Genomic DNA, 23,265 nt, shown 5'->3' on the forward strand with positions numbered 1-23,265 from the left:
GACTCCTGCATTTCCACAAGTCTTCCTTAAGTACCCATTAAGTGCTCGGGCCAATGGGGAATAAAAATGCTCGAAATAGGATTCTTGGGGCACCTGGGTGGCTCAGTCGGTTGAGCGTCCGACTTCGGCTCATGGTCTCGCAGTTCGTGGGTTCGAGCCCCGAGTCAGGCTCTGTGCTAACAAATAGCTCAGAGTCTGGAGCCTGCTTTGGATTCTGTGTCTCTGTCTCTCTGTCTCTCTGTCTCTCTGTCTCTCTGTCTCTCTGTCTCTCTGTCTCTCTGTCTCTCTGTCTCTCTGTCTGTCTCTCTCCCCTCCTCACGTTCTCCGTCTCTCAAAAATAAATAAATGTTAAAAAAAAAAAAATTTAAAAAAAAAAAGAAAATAGGATTCTTACTCCCAAGAAAGGTAGAACATACAGTTGTGTTTTCTTCAAGTAGGCACACAGAAGATGTGTGGGCTGACCAGCAGGTCCAAATGGTGAGGAAGGGGAGTAAGGTGGCACTATTAAAAATTGGCAGAATGTAGTCCCCTTATGGTCAGGGAACAGTTCTGCACCTTGACGGTGGGGATGGTTGCTTGATGAAAGGTCACAGGCATATGCACTTACCCCGAAAAAAGAATGCATAAAGGAATTGATAAAACCCAAATAATAAGGTGTCTGATATATGGTGTTGTACCGACATCAATTTCCTGGTTTTGACAACATGCTAAGGTTATAAAAGATACTATGACCGGGGGAAGCCGAGTGAGAAGGACATGACAACCGTACTTATTTTAAGTTCTTCGGCATCCAACCACCCAAATAAAAAGTACTTGCAAAAAAATTTTAAAAAACCACCTATGAAGAAGTTTCCTCTAAATACATATGGAAAGAGGTCTAATATGTTTGGTTAAGTATAAAACAGGAAGGCATTACACAATGCATAGAATATGCTACCTTTCCTGTAAGAGCAGGAAGTATAGAATGGATAATCCTACTTCCTCTTGAGCAGCAGAAAGGGACTATGGAAGGGCCATGTAAGAAACTAAAAATAGGGGTTTAAGGAAGAACTTGGTTGATGAGGCTCAAGCATGGAAACTTTTTAGATTGGGGGGGGGGGGGTGAACCATGCAAATGTAGCACTATTCAAAACAAGACGAAACAAACCAAAAGAAAACCAAAACCAAAACCAAAAAAAAAAAAAAAACATGAAAAGCAAAGTAACCTAATAAATGATACTATCAATGTAGAAACCTCCAGGTCAGGTTCTTTACTGAACTGTTACATACATTATTTTTCATCCTCAAAACAAAGGCCAAAGCCATTGAGGTCTCCACAAAAAGATAAAGCCAAGACTCAAAGGGTAGTTTCAAAATCTTTTGCCAACAATCCATGGTTTTACCCTTTAATCAACTCCTTACTTGGGGACTTGGAGAACACAGCATGCTGCTTCTTACCTTAATACCCTTGGATGTGACTTTTCCTCTGAGACCACACACACCTCTCACCCTCCTAACTCAGCCTTAAAAACCAGGCTCCTACCTAGTTAACTTTTCTCCAAACTTCTTTCCTTCACAGGATGAGGAATTCTGTCTTACCTCTGTATCTCAAACTAAGTTACACAGATCTTAACCATTATTTCTTAATGGTCTTTAAATCCCCAGCATCTAGCTAAATGCCTGGCAACTATGACTCTCGCTCATAGAATGTTCCTTCAGCTACAAAGGATTCTTTAATCCTCACCATGAGCATTCAGAGAAATAGGACCTCATTAAGTGGACCCATTCACTTGCTAACAGGTCTAAATGATGATTCTTGGCTATTTTAGAATGAGTACCTATAAGTACTTCTGAACACCAGTATCTCAAGAAGATCTCAATTTTAACTGGACCTAAGTAGATATTCCTTACAAACCAATACCAAATTTCTGAGTGACATTTATTCCTAATACTTCCGGTAAGTTCTTTCCAAAACAAATTCATAGAGCAGTAGTAACACCTTTTATAAAAATATCTTTTTTAAAATTCCTAACCATAGCCTTTCTGAATTTCCTTCTCCAGGAAATGTGTTTGCCTTTAAAAGGAGAAATAAAGGGCATGGTGTTCAGAAGAAAGCTTGGTCCTTTGGTGCTGACCTTCTAAAATATTTAGTGATCATTTAATATGGCATGGGTTTCTAGCTAGGCACACAGAACTGACTTTAAAGGGTCTGTTCTCCTCAAAAAGATAAATGCTCAAGTGCCAGGTCAGTATGGCATAGTGGCAAAGATACACAGTCTGAAGTCAGATGTCCGAGTTTAAGTCTGGGCTCCGACAAATCCTAACTTCGTCCTTGGTCAAGTGACGCCCGTCTGATTTTCCTTCTTTGTGAAATCAGGTTATCCTGGTATAAACACATTAGGATATTAGGGAATATTAGGATATTAGGGAAGATTAAATCACAGCACAAATAAAGAGCTCAGGAAAAGCCTAGCATACCAAGGACTGAATAAACATTAACTAGTAATCATATCCTAACTCATAACCTAACAAATATGGTTTGGGCCAGGGACACCTGGGTGGCTCAGTCAGTTAAGCTTCCAACTTCAGCTCAGGTCATGATCTCACAGTTCATGGGTTCGTCAGGCTCTGTGCTGACAGCTCACAGTCTGGAGGCTGCTTCGGATTCTGTGTCTCCCTCCCTGCCTCTCTCTGCCCCTTCCCCACTTGCACTCAGTCTGTCTCAAAAATACACCTACATTTTTTAAAAATTTGACTAGGATACATGCCCAATGAATACTGGCTACAAGGAGATTCTGTCTAGTTAACAATAAGCTATCTGAAAGACTCATCGCCTTAAGATTGTTCTGGGAGAAACACTGAAAACACCAAAAATGTGAGGTGTATTTTTGAGTGGTATGTGCGGTTACACTATTTTCCAAGAGATAAACTTCACTCTCTAGAGACACACACACACCAAATCCTTGATTATTTCCTGCTTTACTAATTGTTATGGGGTGCATGGGTGGCTCAGTCAGTTAAGCATCTGACTTCGGCTCAGGTCACAATCTCATGGTTTGGGAGTTCGAGCCCCACATCAGGTTCTGTGCTGACAGCTCAGAGCCCGGAGCCTGCGTGGTATTCTGTGTCTCCCTCTCCCTCTGCCCCTCCCATGCTCACAAGCAGTCTCTCTCAAAAATAAACATTAAAAAAATTTTTGTAACAAAAATTTGATTAACGAAAGAATGTTAATTTTGGAAATCATGCAAAATTTCTTAATGAAGATTCTAAAACACAGGTTTTTATAAGAAATCAGACTTTGTTTTAAAGAAAAGTTTATCCCAGTGGGTCGCTATTAGAGAAAGTGGACTGTTAGGTCTAGTCAGGTGTGTTCCAAAAGGATTTTCAGTGCCATGTGTTTATCTGTTCCCTTAGGCCTTTAGGGACCTTCATAACCCATACCCCACATTAATTCTCATTAGCCTACATAAGAGGCTTTGTTAAAAACAATATGGAAGCACCTAATCAGTGTCAAAACCAGTATTTGGGTATCTTAATTGGAAAAAGACATTTCTCATGGGGAAACAATTCAAAAATATTGATTCTGAAGCAGACATTTGCATATCCATGTTCTTACTAGCAAGATTCACTATGATTCAAAGCCAAAGGGTGGAAGAAACCCATTCATGCTATTGATAAATGGATGGATCGATAAAATGGTCCACGCATACAAAGGAAATGGTCTTAAAATTCTGATACATTCTACAACATGGGTGAACCTTGAGATTATGCTAAATGAAATAAACCAGTGTCTGTCTCTCTCTCTCTCTCTCTCTCTCTCTCTCTCTCACACACACACACACACACACACACACACACACACACACACACACACACACACGAAATACTGCAGGATTGCATTGATCAAAAACCTCCAATAGCCAAATTCATAGAAACAAGTAGAATGGTGACTGCCAGGGCCTGAAGGGAAGGCAGAAAGGGGAGTGAGCATTTAATGGGTCCAATTCCAGTTTGGGAAGACAAGCGGTACAGATGGATCACGGGGATGGTTGTACAAACACGTGGCACCCAGTACCACACAACTGTACATCCCACGCAGCTAGAATGAGAAGTTTTACGTCTTACCACAAAAGTTATTCAGTACCTACAACACGTTCGAAAGCAAAGCCAGTCGTCGTCAATGAACTTGGGCTAGAGAAACAGCGTAGCTGGGTAATTAAGAGAGAGACCCTAAGGGACTATAAATACAGCCTTAATTCTCTAATAAAAAGACACACAACTCCTCTTCGCTTTAGCTAAACACTTCCCCTTCTATGAAAGTTCATCTTCCCCCAAAATTACAGGGGGAAAATATTCAAACTCCACTCCTATTCCAAGTGCCAGTCACAGAACACATCTGGCAGGACACAGATGCTGTCTTCGGCAGAGCAGTGGGAGCAAACACGGCAGGATCCAAAGCTACAACCTCAAAACTGAACTTGAGCCATCCAGAATCTTTACTGTCAAAGCAACGCCTAATAAACTTCAGTTAGGTTAATCCCATTAAGATCTAACATTGTTATCCTTTTTAAGTGCAAACACATTTAATTCGATCATAGGAACCGAGGAGGCGGCGGCGGTCTGCTGCTCCCACTTTAGGATCCGTTTCTGAGGTCCTACGGACAGGAGCTGAACACGGATAGGACTACCTGCGTCTGGAATTTGGCTTTTCTCTCTCTTTACCTTTTCCTGGCAGCCTTACTTCCTGAAATTTGATAGTACCTACCCACCAAGGAGCTTCTGAGGAGAGTGTAGCTCTCTGGAAGTAAGGAAGAGAAACCCCTTTGCCCATCACTACCTTATCCCTGACACCCCCTTCAGTGACAGAAGCTTTCGAGAAGGAGCCCCTCTGCAAAGTCACTGTGCTGCACACCTGACCATCCATTACTCTTCAAAACTGAAAAGCTAACCGGGCAGATCTTGGTCCCTAGAAAAGAGTGGGAATGTACATTAGAAGTTTGAGCTCAGGACTGAACAACAGAAAATGATTTCGGGGACAGGAAGACGGGACCAGTTGGTTGGAAAGTTGTAGTGGCTTTGACAAAGCAGAACGTTTTCCTCCATCAGGTTATAAATGGTCACTTTTGTGATACACGGGATACAGAAGGTAATGGGACCCACAATTGTTCTATTTGGGGACTGCCAGAAACCTGAATGATCAAAATCTGCTCACGGGAACGGTCTAGCAGATCTGTAACTTAATTCACGTGTCTGCATGAAACATAAGGTCTACTTCATAAAGTCAACCTCTTGGCTTTGGTGTATTCATGTCATTTAATACGATCTGCAAGGATGAAGACAGGTTTAAATTTCAATTTATTTTTTTAATGTTTATTTTTGAAAGAGACAGAGACAGAGCATGAGTGGGGGAGGGGCAGAGAGAGGAGACACAGAATCAGAAGCAGGCTCCAGGTTGTCAGCACAGACCCGGATGCAGGGCTAGAACTCACTAACCACGAGATCATGACCTGAGCCAAAGTTGGACGCTCAACCGACTGAGCCACCCAGGTGCCCCGGGTTTCTGATTTTTCAGAGGGAAGATTTTTTTTTATTTCATTCTGATTATAGGTTTCGCTAGAATTAAAAACAGGTGGCATATGAAGATTTGGGATTTCTGGCAGCAAATTTGCATACCAACAGAAAATATTTTTTAATCACATAACTCCTATTGTGATCACATGAATAGCTTTCATTTTTCTCTTAGAAAAAAAAATTTTTTTTAAAGGTCTAAGAATCAGAAATCCTCAAGGCCAACACCTCAACCTGCTGTTATGCTGAGGAATCAGCACAGCACAATTGAGGCGATACATAAATGTGTATTTTCCTAAAAGGCACGTTGCACAGTCGACCATAACCAATCAGATTTTAAACGTCTGCTGTCAATTAAGAATAAATAAATTCCTGAATGATTTTTTCCCCCATTTTGGAAAATGAAATTGGGTCTTATTTCGGCCACATCTGCCATCAGCAAGGAGAAAGAAAAGGCAGGAAATAAAATAACCATGGGCGTCAAGAAGAGCTTACCTCCTTCCCATATTTTTTATTGGAAAAATAAAATTTGTTTTCCAGTAAGATATTTCACTTAAAAAAAAAAAAATCTGTTTCTACTCAAAGCTAGAGTTCTATTTATTTTTAAATGAGGCACAGGAAACCTCCCAAGTGCAACTCAGATTTACATCTGGCTAATCCTTCAAATGTGACCGACCAAGTTCATGCTGTTTATTTCTGAGTTCTGTGATTTTTGGAGAACACGTGTGAGAGATAGCAAATTAACTACTGCTAGTCAGCAGCAAGCCAGCAAAGGAGGTCTTGGGAAGCAAGTGGGAAGAAATCCTGCAAGTCAATTTCTAATCACCGTTGCCAGAAACTTGGGGGGAAAGGCGAGAAATCCGGCCAAGAAAAATCCGTGGTAGAACTTGTTTCCCTTTTTCCATGGAATATTTCAACACTCAACCAACAAATCCAGCTCAATTTTTCCTTTCCGTAACTTCAGGACTGCGAGGAAGGTTCTGGGCTCATTGATGATAGCCTCAGAAACATTAAAACGGCCCACACTGCAGGCCACCAGGGTCTCCGAGTTCCTTTCCCGGAGCCATCTCTACTTACGAGAGGGGAGAGGGAGAGCTCGCAGAGGTGACAGGGCAGGGGTCCCTCACATGCCACAGAAACACACATCGTCCCCCCACAGGACACCTACAGGGGAGCAGACAAACCATAGTCCAATCTCCTTATCTAGAACTGGCCTCGGCTGAAAACAAAACATAACTTAAGAACCACAGTTTGAGGGGCGCCTGGGCGGCTCAGTCGGGGAAGCACCCAACCCTTGATCTCCGCTAACACTGTGATCTCATGATTCATAGGTTCAAGCCCCGCTGGCAACGAAGAGCTTGCTTGGGGTTCTCTCACTCTCCCTGTGTGTGTGTGTGTGTGTGTGTGTGTGTGTGTGTGTGTGTGTGTGTGTGTGTGTGTCTCTCTCTCTCTCTCTGCCCCTCCCCCGCTGAAGCTCTCCCTCTGAAAATAAATGAGCTTAAAAAGGCAAAAAAACAGCACAGTTTGAAAAGCACCTATTCATTTAAAAGGTAAGCCCCCAGAAAGGACACTCTTGCAATGCATTTCCGTCTGGTTTCTTACCTCAGTCCCAAACCAAACCCATTACTGGTTCTGAATCCCCGCCACAAGGCGTCACCTGGAGAGGTTTTAGGCCAGGCCGATGCAGTCGCTGAGGCTGAGACCGACCCCATCCCCTCGGCACCACCCACTCCCAACTCAAAGGACACTGGAGCTTCTGGAGGTCAGGCCAGGTGGCCAGCATCCTCTTAAAAGCCTCCCAGGTGGTTCCCCTGTGTGGCCCGCGGTTGAGAACCCCAGCCCTTAGAACTGCGGGTTTTCTTAATGTTGTACTTATTTTTGAAAGAGACAGCATGAATGGGGAGGGGCAGAGAGAGAGAGAGAGAGAGAGAGAGAGACGTACAGAATCTGAAGCAGGCTCCACAGAGCCCCACGTGGGGCTCGAACTCACAAACCACGAGACCATGACCTGAGCCCCAGAGAACTGCACTCTTTTAGAAAGGAGGTTTCTCTCTCTACCATACACACTCAAAGAGATTACCTCTAAGGTCGCTCAGTCTGTCCCGGCCGCTGCCTCCGAGGCTGCCATCGTGCCGGCTTCCCCATGTGGGCGCAGGCTGCACTCTCTGGCCAGAGACGGAGGCGGGCTTGGTCCAGGCCCCGGGAGGCAACGAAAGGCCTGGACTCCAAAGCGGGAATTCAAAAGCAAAAACTCCCCCTTCCTTCTACTCACACACCACTCCTGACACCAGACGCGCGCGCTTTTTCCACACCAAGCAATTCTCCAAAGCTCCCTGGCCGGGGACAGGGGGTACGGAGGTTAATTCAATCCGGACACCGACCGCCCCAAGTTGGCACGGGCCCCCCACGTCAAGGGTCCCGTCCCACAGGACCGCCCCCACCTCCAAACGCCAATTCCAAGCCCCAGTCACCACCTGCAACCCTGACCCACCAGCTGCAGGAATCGGGGGTTCCCCAAACTCCTTCCTCAAGTTCCCTCACTTCCTAGAACAGCTCGCGGGACTCCGGAAAACAGTTGACTTACCAGATGACCAATGTGCCAAGAAGGCTACGGTTCAGCAGCAGCCGGCCGAGAGGCCCAAGGCGCCGCCCCGCCCCCCAGCTCCGAGCACCTCCGCGGGTTCGAGCCAGGAGCGCTCCGAACCCCTTCTTATAGGGTAGGCTTAAGGAACTAAATGATTGGCGCCTGGTGTTTAACTCAACCTCCAGCCCCTCTCGCCTCCCCGGAGGTCAGGGGGCGGAGCCTGGAAGTACCAACCCTCCAAACACTCGTGGTTCCCCTGGCAACCAGCCCCCATAATTAGAGGCTTCCCCGAGTCGCCTTATTAACATACGCTCAGGTGTGGTTGAAAGGGGCTTGTTTTGAATAACAAAACTTCCGGCTCCAGAGCGGTTTCCAGGGCTGGGAACAATAACCAAATATTAAAACAAAAGATGCTTCTATTAGGTTTGGGAAGTTACAGGGCTTTTAGGAGCTGTGGCCTGGAGCCAGGGACGAAAGACCAAACTATAGACTTCTTCTATCACAGCGACCCAGGTGTAAGTGCACCATCTTGGGTTATCTGCAGCATCTCGGGATATACTGCTGTGTTAAACACAAAGACCAAACATCAAACAGGGTGTGAAAAGAGTATACCATCGTGGTCTTCCTTAGACCAGTATTTCTCGTGCATTCGCATCACCTAGAGAATGACCCCACCCCCAGATCTGTGGTTCAGTCCCTCTGGGGTGGGGTCCAGCATTTCACGTAGTCTCGAAAAGTTCCCAGGTGCTGCGAGTGCAGCTCATGTCAGGACCACGCTTGGGAGCCACTGCTCCAGCCCAAAGTGTGGCCTCCAAACATACGAGATACCAAACAGGGATTTGTGGGTTTTTTTTTTTTAATTTTTCGCCAGTTTTATTAAGACGTAATCAATATACAGCACTACTTACATTTAAGATATGTAGCATAGTGATGTGATGTTCACATACTGTGAAATGAGTTACCATCCATCATCTCAGGTACAAAAAGAAAAAAAAGGAAAAGAAGGGAAAAATGTTTTTTCCTTGTGATGAGAACTCTTGGGATCTACTCTCCCAACAACTCTCAAACACACCGTACAGCGGTGGTGACTACAGTCATCATGTTGTACGTGACACCCCTAAGATTTGTCTTTACAGTATCTGTCTGCACAATGGGAATACTGAACACGCTGGATATGTGACATAAAAGAATTACTGTTAACTACTGTTCTGGGTGTGAAAACAGTATTATGTCTATGTTTAAAACAAAGAGCTCTTATCTTTAAGAGACATACATTGAAAAAGTTTTTTAAGTTTATTTTGAGAGAGAGAGAGTATGTGCAAGCAGGGTAAGGGCAAGAGAAAGAGATTGAGAGAGAGAGAATCCCAAGTAGGTTCCACACTGTCAGCACAGAGCCTGATGTGGGGCTTGTCTTACAAACCGTGAGATCATGGCCTGAGCCACAACCAAGCGTCAGAGGCTTCACCCACCGAACCACCCAGGTGCCCACACATTGAAAAAGCTCTTAAAACACTACAGATAGTTGACATCTGCCTTGTACCCAAACTCTCTCCTCATGAGCAAACCCTCACCCTGAAGGTAGGGTTCACCATTCTTGTGCATGTTTTCTAGCATTACGACGTGCATGCATGAATACGTAAAAATAAAACCGAAAACATAACAGAATAACAGCACATATAGGAAACTAAAATAAACAAACACCGAAGGAGAGCAACCAGGGAAATGGCGGCCATTGGGATCTTCCAGGAAAGGGCAAGCACAAAGAACCGTAACCACAAAGGGAATCGCTATGATCCTTTATCTGGAAACTTCCTCATCCGAAAAGTCTCTTACCTGAGCATGCTGGGTGCCAACGCTTCTGTAGTCACCTGAGAGTGCTAGGAAAGAAAGGGAAACTGAGTCATAAGTTGGAAGAGTAAACAGAAGGACACAGCAGAGTGACATTTCAGTACACATCTTGGCCTACCTTGAAGGTGCTAGAGGAACATTTGAGAAGTTGATTCTTTATTAAACACGTTAGAATGGTGTTGGACTTACCTGCTCGGGGACCATTCCATGCCAGGCACTCACCACGGAGGGCTAAGCCCTCTTTCTACGTGGAATAAAAGCTAGAAGCACCCAATAACCTGGTCTTAGCACCCACTCTGCTACTCCTATTATAAGGCACTGCAAGCACATCACTCCCCCTTTCTGGAGCTAGACTTCATTATCTGAAAACTGAAGGCGGGTAGAGATCCATAATGACTACCAAAGCCAACAGTGCATTGCTACACGTGAAAAAATACTAGCCCTGGGACGTCGTCAGAAGCAAAGAGAGAAAGCTAACACAAATATATGTGCTAGGCCCTATTCTATAGCTTATTTCATTTAACCTCTAAAACCATTTTTGTAAGGCTAGTCTCAAGAGTGACAGAAGGCCATGGACAGAGAGAGAGAGAGATGGACTGAGAGTATGCAGTAACTTGCCCAAGGTCGTAGGACTAGCAGGAGCAGAGCCATAGATCAAAACCGGGAGCTGGCTGACCCCAGAAGGAAGTTCTTCCCACTACACCATGGGCGGTTCACGGAGCACCATCCTGTTGCTGGTAGAGTCACATCAAAGCCGCAGTGAACTCTGACTCCAGAACTTACAAAGGCGTGCAAGTTTATATACATCAAGGGTTAAGTTTGCTTCCCGTGTCCAGACTTCCCTTTTAAAAAAATCTGACATTTTTTAAAAACGTACCTGATAAAAAAATAATTGCCCGATAACACATCCCGCAAAATTGGCTTATAACGTGTCTAATTTTTTTATCCAAAAAACTTATATCTTCCTTTCTCTAATATTCTTCATTTTAAAAAAAACACAAAAAACAGCACAGCTTATAATAGCAGGTTATGTCTGGATACAAGGAAGAAGCTTGGAGGGTTTTTTTTTTCACTCCCTTAAAATTTTTAGAGGCTACACCCCCAAATTATTTATGTTCTAAGCACCTGGTTCCAAAAGCAAAGTTACTGGCAAGTCATGAAAGATTTAACTCTTTCACATAGCAGCTACCTTTTTTTTTTTTTTTTTTTTTTTAAATAATATTCTAGATATTAGAAACAGACCACATGCCTATTCGGCCAAGGCATTAAAACAGCTTCAGTGGGTGAACACACCACATAAAGCAGCCGTCTGGCTCTCCGGGGCTCAAGGTCATTTTTCACTCCATGTAGGGATTCATATGATTGGCTATACACATTGGTCCGTTGCATCGGACGGCAAGACAACCGATTAGATGGATCAGCGAGCGGTCTGATGTAGGACCCAGCTTCTCTGCTCCCTCCAGGCTCGAAATAATTCAGCACCATCAACCTCCCCCATTAGGTACAATTAATTTTATGAAATGGAGAACATGAGCTTGGGTAAGGAAAATGGCTGACACGCGCTTCGCGCCGCAGAAAAATATCAACGGTGCCCGCGACACCGGCTTGCCCGAGTTCCCGCTGACCTGGAGGTGCTAACGAGGGACTTCTGCAAAGACTGCATTAAAAAGTCTCCCACACTTAGCCAGGCCTGACCCCAATCCAAACTCTTCTCCCATGCCACAGCGGGAGGGCCTCGCTAATTGGAATGTGCGGGGCACGTGGCCAGAAAGATGTTTCACGAGCAGACACACCCGCGCAGCGTCCTCAGCGGCTCCCGCGCGCGCACACGCTCCGATCTCCTCGTTTTGGAAAGCCTAAATGCGCACCATCAAGGTGGGCTTAAGAATTAAAGTACGTGGTTGTGTGGTTAAAAAAAAAAAAAAAAAAAAAAAAAAAAAAAAAAAGCAGGTGGAAATGGTTTTTGTAAGCACAGATTTCCCCGTAAGACTGGAGGTATTAACCAGACACAGGAACAACAAAGATCCGTGGTGAAAAGGGACCTTCTCTAATCACATTAGCTTGTAGTTCTAAAGGAAAACAGTGGCTCTGAATTTCCCTTTATACATAGCAACTTCAAAAAAATCCCCATTTTCTTAGTACATCTTTATGTAGGCAAGACTGCGTGCCTTTGAAGCCTCAACACAAAACAAACAAGACTCTTTACAAGTCCTGTCTGACCACCCAGGGAGAATCAAATGGTATTTTTTTTTTCTCCAGTAGGCCACCCCGGGATGCCGCAAATAAAAAGGAAAGGGAGAAACTCATCCTGCAACGGGCATGTACTTTTCTAGTGGAGTTATTACACTGTTTTAATCGAAATATGATGGTATATTTTTCCCTAGCAAAGCCAAAGGAGACCTAATTATTCACGTATGGAATAGAAGAAGTTTTGAAATAGCAGGAAACAGGTTAAAATCAAGGCAACAGCAGAGAAGGGGGGAAGATAAAGGAGTTTTCTTCTCAAAATCCCAAAAATCGAGCAGGGATTTTTAAAGTGCTGATGCTCAGAAGGGCAGCACAGGGGCCCGGGGGGGCCAGAGGTTCCTTAGAACAGAAGCCCTGGGAGGAGACCTCTCAAGGGCCAGACTGCAGGAGACACTACAGAAGGCAGTTTCTGGGCACCACACTGAAGAGCTTAGTTGCACAAAAGTACTTTAGAAGCCTAAGAAGGTCTTATGGTCATAAACATCCTGAAATGTGTTCCTCCAATCATGTTGTGTCCCTGCACCCAAATCTGTGTGTGAGCCAAAAGAAAACCAGATCCTGTAGCCAGACATCGGGGAAGCCCGGTCATGTTCCCAGGCTTGGTTTCTGCTGCTAACACTGGGGTGCACAGTGCCCCAGGCACACGGACGTCCCCTGCTGTTCCTCACGTACACAGGGCCCTTCGGCCTGGCCAAGCCTGCGCAGGTGGTCTTTTCTCCTGAAATGCCCTGCCGTCCTCCTCTCTGGTGACTCAACCTTCAGGACAGAATGGAAGCAAGTTAGTAGACCTCCTCTTGAATTGCACCTCTGCCCCTCAACAGCCTGGTAGCCTTGGGCAAATTACTGAATCCTACTCCCTGCCTCACTTTCTCCATCTGCTAAATGGGGATCTGAAGCCTGCCTCACCCTTAGGACCTAAAGTGACCTGCACGTAAGGACAGTCATAAGTTAATGATACCCATTATTCTATAAATAAGAAAACCGAGTCCCCGTGAGATGAATAACCACACTGTTGCTAAGTAGTAGAACCTCTTCCTACGTGACCAACTTGAATGGGTGGGTGGGTAAGTGGATGAAGAAAAGGACGGATGGATGGTCAGACAAAGGGACAGACCAACCAGCGATCAGCTACGAGATCCAAGATATCGCCAGCAATTCAAACCCTGGGGGGCTGTGTACTGACCCACCATATAATGGCCACTTCACCACTCATGCTTAGTTCGTCTACTAAACATCTCGCTAAAGGTTTATTTGTTTTTTGAGAGAGAGAGAGAGGGAATAGGGGAGGGGCAGAGAGAGAGGGAGACAAGGACTCCCAAACAGGCTCTGCAGCTGTCAGCAAGGAGCCCGACGTGTGGCTCAAACTCGTGACACTGAGATCATGACCCTGAGCCAAAACCAAGAGGCAGACACGTAACCGACTAAGCCACCCCGGTACCCCCGACTAGTAAACATTTTTAAGTGTCATTTCTTTGAGATTCCTTATGACATCCAGATCGAGACAATTCACCATGCAAAAGGATTTGAAATAGTATTCTCCTTCGACAGTAGAATCTCTTAATGCATAATTATGTTCCAAACTGTTCAAATAAACAACAGCTCACCTTCACCTCGTGTGGCTTTTCTTTCCCACCTTGTGTAGCTTATTCATGCCACAGCTTTCACTGAAAGCCAATACCATGCGCCGGTCACGTGCCTGTCCCCACAGGAAGCCCACAGGCAGACCATCCCTGGGAAGAGCTCACAGCTCAATATCATCTCTCCTTCCCCTCCATTCTGCCATCTCCATCTGTCCCTACATGTATTCCGTAAGGTGCAGAACCAGCAGGATAAACCCCACCACAGAGATAACGAGGGGCAGATTGCAAAGCACTGGGTAAATGCTGAAGTCTGAAGGTCTGGGACATAGGAGCCCATGTCCCTTCCCTCTCCAAGGCTCAGGAAACAGTGCAGACCTCCCAGATGGCAGGAAACTCCAAACTAGGATCTGGGGCTTAAGAAGAATTTCCCAGAACACCTGCTCACTGAGCCACACGACTGAGAGGAAACAGCCCAAGAGACACTCTGGACTGTTGCTGAGCCATGTTTAAAAAAGTCCTCCCCTGTCCATACCTGTCGGAACTCTTCAACTCACTGGAAATGTGATGTGGGTAATACATCAAGGAGAACACTTATGGTGTGAGATTGTTGGTAGTGGAGATAAGCTACAGAGGACAAGTTCACCGCCACTGAAGACAACGCACACAAAGTTGCCCTAGCATTGTGCTAATCACTGTCCTTTCCCTCGTAAGGTTCCAGGATACTCCAGGGGCATCTGAGGTCATTAAACAAGGCATTTCCTGTTGCACAGGCCCTAGCTGAGGTAACTGTGGTGACAGTTCAAATGTCACACCATCAGAAGTTCTACCTGGCCACCCCATCGACAATAGCATTTCCGGCGACATCTCTGTTCCCACACTCTGCTTTATCTCGAAAGCATTTATTGTTACGTGAAATTAAATTATATCTTTCTTTTTTTCATCGTTGTCAATCTCTCCTGCAAAAACCGAAGCTTCTTCAGGGCAACGACTCCGTTTTCTTCACTTCTACATTCCCAGTATCTGGAACTGTATCTGACGCAAGAGAGATGGTGAGTGAATATTTAAGCGGAATGACTGCAATCCACTTCCCAGATCAGAAACCTGTCAATGCAGACCCATCGTTACCAAGTCACTGACAACAGCAGTTTCTCTTCTGTTGAAAGTGACACCCAGTTGGAACCTGGCTTCTCTCCACGAATGCCTGAGGTGACTACTTGGGAATAAACCCAGAGAAGGAAGGAGGTGCTTCTAATAACTATACTGGGATAGCAGGTGCACAGTGAGAGGGATGACGCTTTCATCTGTAGTTTACAAGGGTCTGCTGTCACGCTGAGCGTAAGACAAAGTTACAGCCTTCCTAAGAAAGAGTACACGAAGGAGACTAAAATCAGGTTGGGGGCACCTGGGTGGCTCAGTTGGCTAAGCATGTGACTCTTGATCTCCGGGTTGTGAGTTCAAGCCCCACATTGGACGTGGAACCTACTTCTAATTAATTAAATCATCTTTTAGGCAAAATCTAGAACTGCTTTAACTACTAACTTAGCAACGTACAGGTTTTTCGATTCAAAATTAACTTTTCACAAGCACATTTGCTCAAAGAAAAACTTCCGTTCCCTTGCAGCCTGAGAGAAACACATCATTCTTCCTGCTACTTCAGGAAGACCTCAACCACGTAACAATTCCGTACTGGCTCTTCTCTTGTCTTTTCCCCAAGACTGAGACATTTTCTCAACAAAACTGCTTTAAAGGGATACATGGTAAATAATAAGCTGCAATACCACCTAAAGTTTATACTGACCCTATAGACGGGACAGTCTATTTATATGCTTTTCCAGTAGGGATGGTCTATTTATATGCTTTTCCAGTAAAAAAGACACAGTAGGAACACTAGAAAATGTTGTAGGATTTCTCCCTCTGTACAGAAGCAAGCCTTGGGGCACCTGGGTGGCTCAGTCAGTTAAGCACCCAACTTTGGCTCAGGTCATGATCTCACGGTTCTTGAGTTCGAGCTCCATGTTGGGCTCTGTGCTGACAGCTCAGAGCCTGGGGCCTGCTTCGGATTCTGTGTCTCCCTCTCTGTCTGACCCAACCCCGCCCACACTCTGTCTCTCTCTGTCTCTCAAAAATAAATAAATGTTAAAAAAAAATTTTTTAATAAAAATTTTAAAAAAGCAAGCCTCAAATTGCTCACGCGTTCAAATGCTGATTTGATGGATGTCCACCACCCATGAAATGGTCCCCAGATACAGGAAGGAAAAGAGTGGGATCTTTACAGCCTAGAAGAGGAGCAAACCTAAGTAGTTGAGGACGAAAGGGAGAGAGGCAGAGAGGCAGGGGACAGGACTGGAATAAAAGATTAGGCAGGGGGGACAGAGAGTCAAGCCAAGAGAGAATGCAGCTCCAAATGACCTTTGTGTACCCCAATGACATGGAACATCTCAGACGCCCCCAACCCAGGAATGAATTTCCAGAGCAGACGCTCCTGGAAGGGAATTTGCGCCATTTTTCCTTTCTCTTAAAGAACGGCAGTAGCATCTGCCAAAATAGGTCCTTGACCGCCCATCTATCTTCTTCCCCGACCCCCCTCACCACCCCCCTCCCACCCAGCCGCCAGAGCTCCCTGCCTACCCATCATCCTAAACAAACCCGTTTGGATTCTCAATCACCATCGACCACAATAAAGACGTTTGTTGAGAGCTGGTCTATGCATGGCCCCATGCTAGACATGATACAAACCCAAGTTAACAGACTCTGTCCCGCCTTTGAGGAGCTTTCCAAAGAGATTATTGTTTGGTTTTATAAATTTTACCACCAGAAAAACTCTGGGTACATGTCCTTTTAACAGCAGGTCTGTGACTTTGGATACAAAGAGCAGCACATTTTATAAGCCCCTGTAAATCAAAGTGAGTTCTCTCGCACTCGAGCACCGTCTGCCCATGTGAGCACAAAACGGATTTCTAAGCCATGAAACCAACTCTTTTTGAGGAATGTCCTCCTTTCTTCTTTTGCCATTGCACTGGAGTTGTTTTTGCAATCCTGAAATAGCACGGTTTTATTCAGGGCACAGCCAACCAGAGCTCAGAGAGTATCTGAACCATGTCTTACTGACACACATTAAATAATTACACCCCAGGATAATTATGTTGGACACATCGTGTCACCTATGGAGATGTTCAGGTGCAAAAACATACTAAATGGAAAACAGACAGGAGTACTATGGTTTCTGCTTTTCCGGGGGCGGTGGGGGGAGGCAGGTGATGGGGGGAGGGAGTCTTCCTTTCAGTAACTCCGTGTTAAAAGTTAAATTGTCTTTAAGGCATTTCTATTCTTATGTCGTAAAATACCATCAGCTGTGAGCTACTTTAGTTCCAGAACATTTGAGATTTTCAGTTTTCCTGAAGATCAGAAGGACTTTCGGAATAATGTATTTTTCCCTCAACAAAGGGCATCTGCAAAGCTTAGTCTGCTGCAAACAAAATCATTCTGCCAGTCTTAATGTATTCTTTTCAGGAAAGCCCTGTTCAGAGAATTCCACAGGAAAAGAAAAAAAAAAGAGGAAAAAAATCAGTAGCCCAGGAAAGCACCAATCTAAACTAGGAGAGCTTCTTGTAAATAGATGAGGCCAAAGAACCTTCAATATGTTCTAGATATCAGACTGGGGGGAGGGAGGGGAATAAGAATAACGATCTTGAATATTACATATTTTTCACATCCCCTTGATGGACCAATATTAAAGAACATGTCACAGAAAAGCCACTTTTGGAATCCAGCTAGAAGACAAAAACATCCCTAAGGTAGGAAATATAAAATTGCATCACTGTTGTTACTGAGAACAATAACCCCGATAACAAGAATACAGTACGATATTAATACAACAAGGCCCCTTTCATCCAGGACTCAGAATATTTTGTACAGACTCTCTGTTGACAGGATGATACTCAAATATGGGGAATTTTAATGATTTGTCTCAGGTCACCGGTCATCTCCAGTGGTAGACCAAAATATTTGTAAATACTTGATTGTGGTTTCCTGATCGAAAGACTCAACCATATAACTTTCAATTACTAATTTGGGAATCCTATTTCAGAGCCATTTTCAGGGAAAACCATATTAGACTTTCCATTACATTCTGGATTTGCCCCTTGTTCTGTTTCCATTACTCCCACCATAGCCCAGGCAAGGGGTAGGATAACTGGGAAAGCTTTCCGTGCTCTCCCTAAGGAACCCATCAATATCTCACTACCTGCCACCCCATATCCCTCTAGCACAGGATAGTAAGCAAAACCCCCTCACATACCTGTTTCAGCATATCCTGCCCCAGGACAGGAACCAAGATGTTCCCCCTTCCCTATCAGAACGTTTAAATTTCCCATCGTTCATCTCATGTTTCTGTCATCCCTCAACACACACCAGACACGGAGACGTCCCCAGGTCTCTTCTTTGTTCCATTTGTTCATGCTACAGTGACCTTTGCCCAGAAAGCCATCCTCATTTCCACTGGCCTTCGTTTCCTAAATACACACCCAGTGATCAAGATACTCAAGTTGAAAGGAACCTTGGAGCCCACTTAGTGTAACCAGCCGCCCCGTCCACACAGCCAGCACTGGTGAGATTCAACCTCTCCTTCACGTTGTCAGGAATGAAAACTTCATTGCTCTAAGAAACAGTGCTCTGTTGGGCATTTTAACGGTGAGGGAACTCTGGTCTGCGCTGAATTCTTGTACGGTCACTGGGACATGCACCCAGCAGGCCCAATTCTGCACCCCAGATTGATAACAAATCAACTTGTTCTGCAACAAAATGGCCTCAGCGATGTTTGAAAGCCACTGTGATGTTTACCCTGAATCTTCTCAGCACCAAGTGCAAGGCCCTTCATTCCTCGTGAGACCTGGTGTCGAGATCCTTTGCCATCCAAATGAAAATCCTCTAATTCAGTGCTGCCTAACGAAGGACTCATGTCATTCACACACAGAAAATAACAGCATCTGTATAGCACAGGGGGAAGAAAGGTAAGGGTTTGGGGCAGGATTGTGGACAGGGAGCCCTAGCACGCCTAGAAACCACGTGTAGGACCAGGACAGGAAGCACTGTGCTAACTTCACTCGTTACTCTTTTAAAGTCTGTCATCTGGAGGCGCCCGAGTGGCTCAGTCCGTTAAGCATCCAACTTTGGCTCAGGTCATGATCTTGCAGTTTGTGGGTTTGAGCCCCACGTTGGGCTCTAGGCTGACAGCTCAGAGCCTAGAGCTTGTTTGGATTCTGTCTCTCCCTCTCTCTCTGTCCCTCCACTGCTCAAGCTCTCTCTCTCTCTCTCTCTCTCAAAAATCAATAAACATTACAAATTTTTTTTTCAGGGGCATCTGGGTGGCTCAGTCGGTTAAGTGTCCGACTTTGGCCCAGGTCACGATGTCACCATTCAGAGTTCGAGCCCCACATCGGGCTCTGTGCTGACAGCTCAGAGCCAGGAGCCTGCTTCCAATTCTATGTCTCCCTTTCTCTCCGCCCCTCCCCTGTTCTCTCTCTCCCTCTCTCTCTCTCTCTCTCAAAAATAAACAAACTTGAAAAAAATTTAAAAAAAATTTTTTTCATTAAAGAAAAATAAAGTTTGTCCTCCAAAATCACAGACCATCTCAAATCCAATTTATTTCATCCAACTTCCCCCTGGTAACTAAAGCCAACACTCACTTTTCCTCTTCCTGATGACTTAGTGCACAGTATCTGCTTCAGCGGGATTTGACGTTTGACACTGTGACCTTTGACTCCTATTTACTCCAGGATTTTCCTAAGTGACCATCTAGTTTCACGTGTCGGATTCACTTTCCCAACATGACCACGTGTCATCGTCATGATCAGTACGCCCGTGGGTACAACCGTACAGATCTGGGCACACAGTAGGGCCTCCTAAAAACATGTGCGGGGCTGAGGACGCAGCCCCGGGACAGGAAAGCATGGCTTAAAGGCTCTGGTCCGTCTGGTTCACAAGATACAAACCTCTCACCTGTAGAGGAAGTTTATCGTCTGGCTGTTTACTCAGGCGGAATCTAAACAAGGACACAGACTTTCAGACTGGAAAACTCAGTGCAAATAAACACTTCCAGACAGGTCCAGACTGGGAAGCAGGGCCGTGGACCGCCTTCTCCTATCCGGGTTGTCAGGCCCAGACTCTCATCGCTGCAGTTATAAACACTATTAAATGATGTCCCATAGTTTTACTTAAAGCTCTGTTTGCTTTCAGATTAGACTTTAACATTTAATAAATATCCCATCAGAGTATGGTAGGAGTGGAGAGTAATTTGATTTAAGCTTTATTGCGAGTATGAAACTCAAGCCGTGCTAGTTAAAACAGGCTCTAGTTATAAATTCAGCCTCACAGGAAGGTCAAGACTCTTGGATTCCCCCAGTCCTCTTCCTCCAGAGCTGAAATGCCTGGGAATTCAGTGAATTTACATATTCTTCCTCGGCCTCCAAGCCAAGTCACAAGGTCCTAGCCTAACTCTTTGTCTTAGGCCCACTGGTTCTGGCTCAGCTCGGAATTCACCTTGGGAGAATGAACTCTACAGGGAACAATCGTGCCACAGGAAGAAAAGACAGCGCCTTCCTCTCCTGGAGGGGAGACCCCACTCTCTTCTTCCTCCTCTCCCACCTCTCTCGGTGCAAGCCTGTAAAGCTGAAACTCTGACAGATTAATGAGAAGTCGGCACCAGTCCCTCTGGACTCGATCCATTTCTAAGCGAGCTATGGGAACTTGGACACTTTACAGATCCTGGAGGAATGGAATCCGAGGAGAGAAAAGGAAGTTTGACACATGCAGAGAGAGTGAGCTCTGGGGCGGGGAGAAGCAAAGAGAGGGGAAATTTGAAGACAAGATGCATTAACACAAACGTCACCGACAGATCGCCGCGCGGAACTGTGAACACCGGGGTCTCCGTTCAACTTTGAAAGTGGAACCATTACTGTAAAATTGTAACTCCATGCCAAACGTCTTGTGGTTGAGGACAAGGACTGTAGTGTTGCCCCTGAACTCACCTTCACCTTCACTCTGCTGCGAATAAGAGGACAGGAGGGATTTTACACGGAAGGTAAAAGGGCAGAGATAGGTGCACGACACATCAAGTTTGCCCTTCTTACCCTTTAGAAACCCAAGCAGGAAAAAAAAAAAACAAAAAACTGTTTTTGATGATTCTGAGATGACCCTAGGACAAGGGCAGAGGAGGCCTGAGGCAAATTTTCAAGGCAGATCTACCAGGGAAAATTAAATCCCAACTCTGATTCTACCTGTGAAACCGACATTTCCATACAAATATATTCTGTTCATTAGAAACCAACATTATTCTGAAGTGCCATCAGTCTATGAGCTTTTAGGCAGTACTGAGAGACGATTAATTTTAATTCCATAGCAGGACCCTTAAAAGTCTGACCGGAGGGGCGCCCAGCTGGCCCAGTGAGAAGAGCAAGCAACTCTTAATCCTGGGGTTGTGTGTTCGAGCTCCACGTTAGCAGCAGAGATTACTTAAAAATAAACAAATAAGGGGCGCCTGGGTGGCTCAGTCGGTTGGGCGCCCAACTTCAGCTCAGCTCATGATCTCGCAGTCCGTGAGTTCAAGCCCCGCATCGGACTCTGTGCTGACGCTCAGAGCCTGGAACCTGCTTCGAATTCTGGGTCTCCCTCTCTCTCTGCCCTTCCCCCACTGTGCTCTGTCTCTCTTTCTCTCTCTCACTCTCTGTCAAGAATAAATAAACATTAAAAAAAATTTTTTTTTTTAATTTTTTTTTTTCAACATTTTTTATTTATTTTTGGGACAGAGAGAGACAGAGCATGAACGGGGGAGGGGCAGAGAGAGAGGGAGACACAGAATCGGAAACAGGCTCCAGGCTCCGAGCCATCAGCCCAGAGCCTGACGCGGGGCTCGAACTCACGGACCGCGAGATCGTGACCTGGCTGAAGTCGGACGCTTAACCGACTGCGCCACCCAGGCGCCCCCATTAAAAAAATTTTTAATAAAAAATAAGTAAACAAAAATTTTTTAAAAGTCTGAAGGGAAGATGATGACTTCAGGACAGCAAAGGCTAATTGTTTAGCCCATGTAGATAAAAGCAGCAAACAACTGGTAAAGAAAACAAACAAAAATCTCCATCTTAATCTACATTAACATCCATTTTTCAAAAACCAGTAAATAAGACAATTCAGAAGAAATGACAATAATGTCAGGTTCACACCTAATTCAGTGCTAGACACTTGGTAGATGCTTCATAAACTGTTTCATGAACAACTGGTTGCTTAAAAACATCAGAATTTACTAACTGAAAACGATAGAGCACAGATTGCCTTCTCATGGGCAAGGAATGTAGGGATGGGGAATCAAAATGATATTACTGTTTAAATCTCCAAAAGGACCATGACCAAAGGAAATGAGACTCTAAAAAAGAAAAAAGAAAAGAAAAAGAAAAGCATTTCTCGGGGCGCCTGGGTGGCTCGTCGGTTAAGCGTCCGACTTCGGCTCAGGTCATGATCTCACGTTCCGTGAGTTCGAGCCCCGCGTCAGGCTCTGTGCTGACAGCTCAGAGCCTGGAGCCTGTTTCAGATTCTGTGTCTCCCTCTCTCTCTGCTCCTCCCCTGTTCATGCTCTGTCTCTCTCTGTCTCAAAAATAAATAAACGTTTAAAAAAAAAAAAAAAAAAGAAAAGCATTTCTCAAGGCAGCATCTCTTTCAAATTAACTGGTTCTGTTATCAGTTGCCCCATCGCTATGAAATGAACATGGCACAGAAAGAAAAAAAGATACGATGTGAGCTGAACCAAAACTGTTAGGAAGGTAAGAATCTTTGGAGACAGGTCGTGTAAGTGCCATACGATATTATAAGGATGACTTGGGGGCACCTGGGTGGCTCAGTTGGTTGGGCATCAGACTTCAGCTCAGGTCACGATCTCCCAGTCTGTGGGTTCGAGCCCCACGTCGAGCTCTGTGCTAACAGCTCAGAGCCTGCAGCCTGCTTCGGATTCTGTCTCCCTCTATCTCTGCCCCTCCCCTGCTCATGCCTCTCTCTCTCTCTCTCAAAAGTAAATAAACATTAAAAAAAAAAAAAAAAAAAGAAAAGAATTACTTGGTCAGGTCAGGCCACCTTAGTACGAACTGTTGTCAAAGAGCGTTTTTCTGAATGCCCATAATTCTTACATTTTCTCCACTCTTTACCATGACTACAATGAGCTCTGTCTTCTTTTCTTTCTGCGATCTGTTTTTGCTGACTATTGTCTCAGGGGTATGGTTTATAATTTTTTTTTTCATTATCTTCTAGAGACCTCCTATTTCGTGAGTATATCTTGGTGGGGATATCATTTTACATTTCAAAATAAACCAATCTATTCTAAATTACTTAGCTACAAACATGTGGAAATATCTCAGTTTGGGTAAATACTTGGTAGTTTTCTCAAGTTCCTCTCTTTCAAAGAAATTAAATGATTAT

The 23,265-nt window shown here is 44.9% G+C and overlaps 1 long non-coding RNA gene across 2 annotated transcripts in view; it reads right to left on the reverse strand.

Annotated features, from left to right (window-relative positions):
- Nucleotides 1-23,265, reverse strand: part of LOC128777702 (uncharacterized) — a 159,135-nt gene that overhangs the window by 45,321 nt on the left and 90,549 nt on the right. The window contains exon 4 of one of the 2 annotated variants that reach the window (XR_008423027.1): nt 9,965-10,008. This is a non-coding gene — a long non-coding RNA (uncharacterized LOC128777702). Of the gene's footprint in view, nt 1-9,052; nt 10,009-23,265 lie in introns of those variants that run through there. The other variant, XR_008423026.1, reaches the window with a different exon arrangement.

The sequence above is a fragment of the Panthera pardus genome, unplaced genomic scaffold, assembly GCF_024362965.1.
Source record: "Panthera pardus isolate Hobbes unplaced genomic scaffold, ASM2436296v1 HiC_scaffold_17, whole genome shotgun sequence".
Lineage (NCBI taxonomy): Eukaryota > Metazoa > Chordata > Mammalia > Carnivora > Felidae > Panthera > Panthera pardus.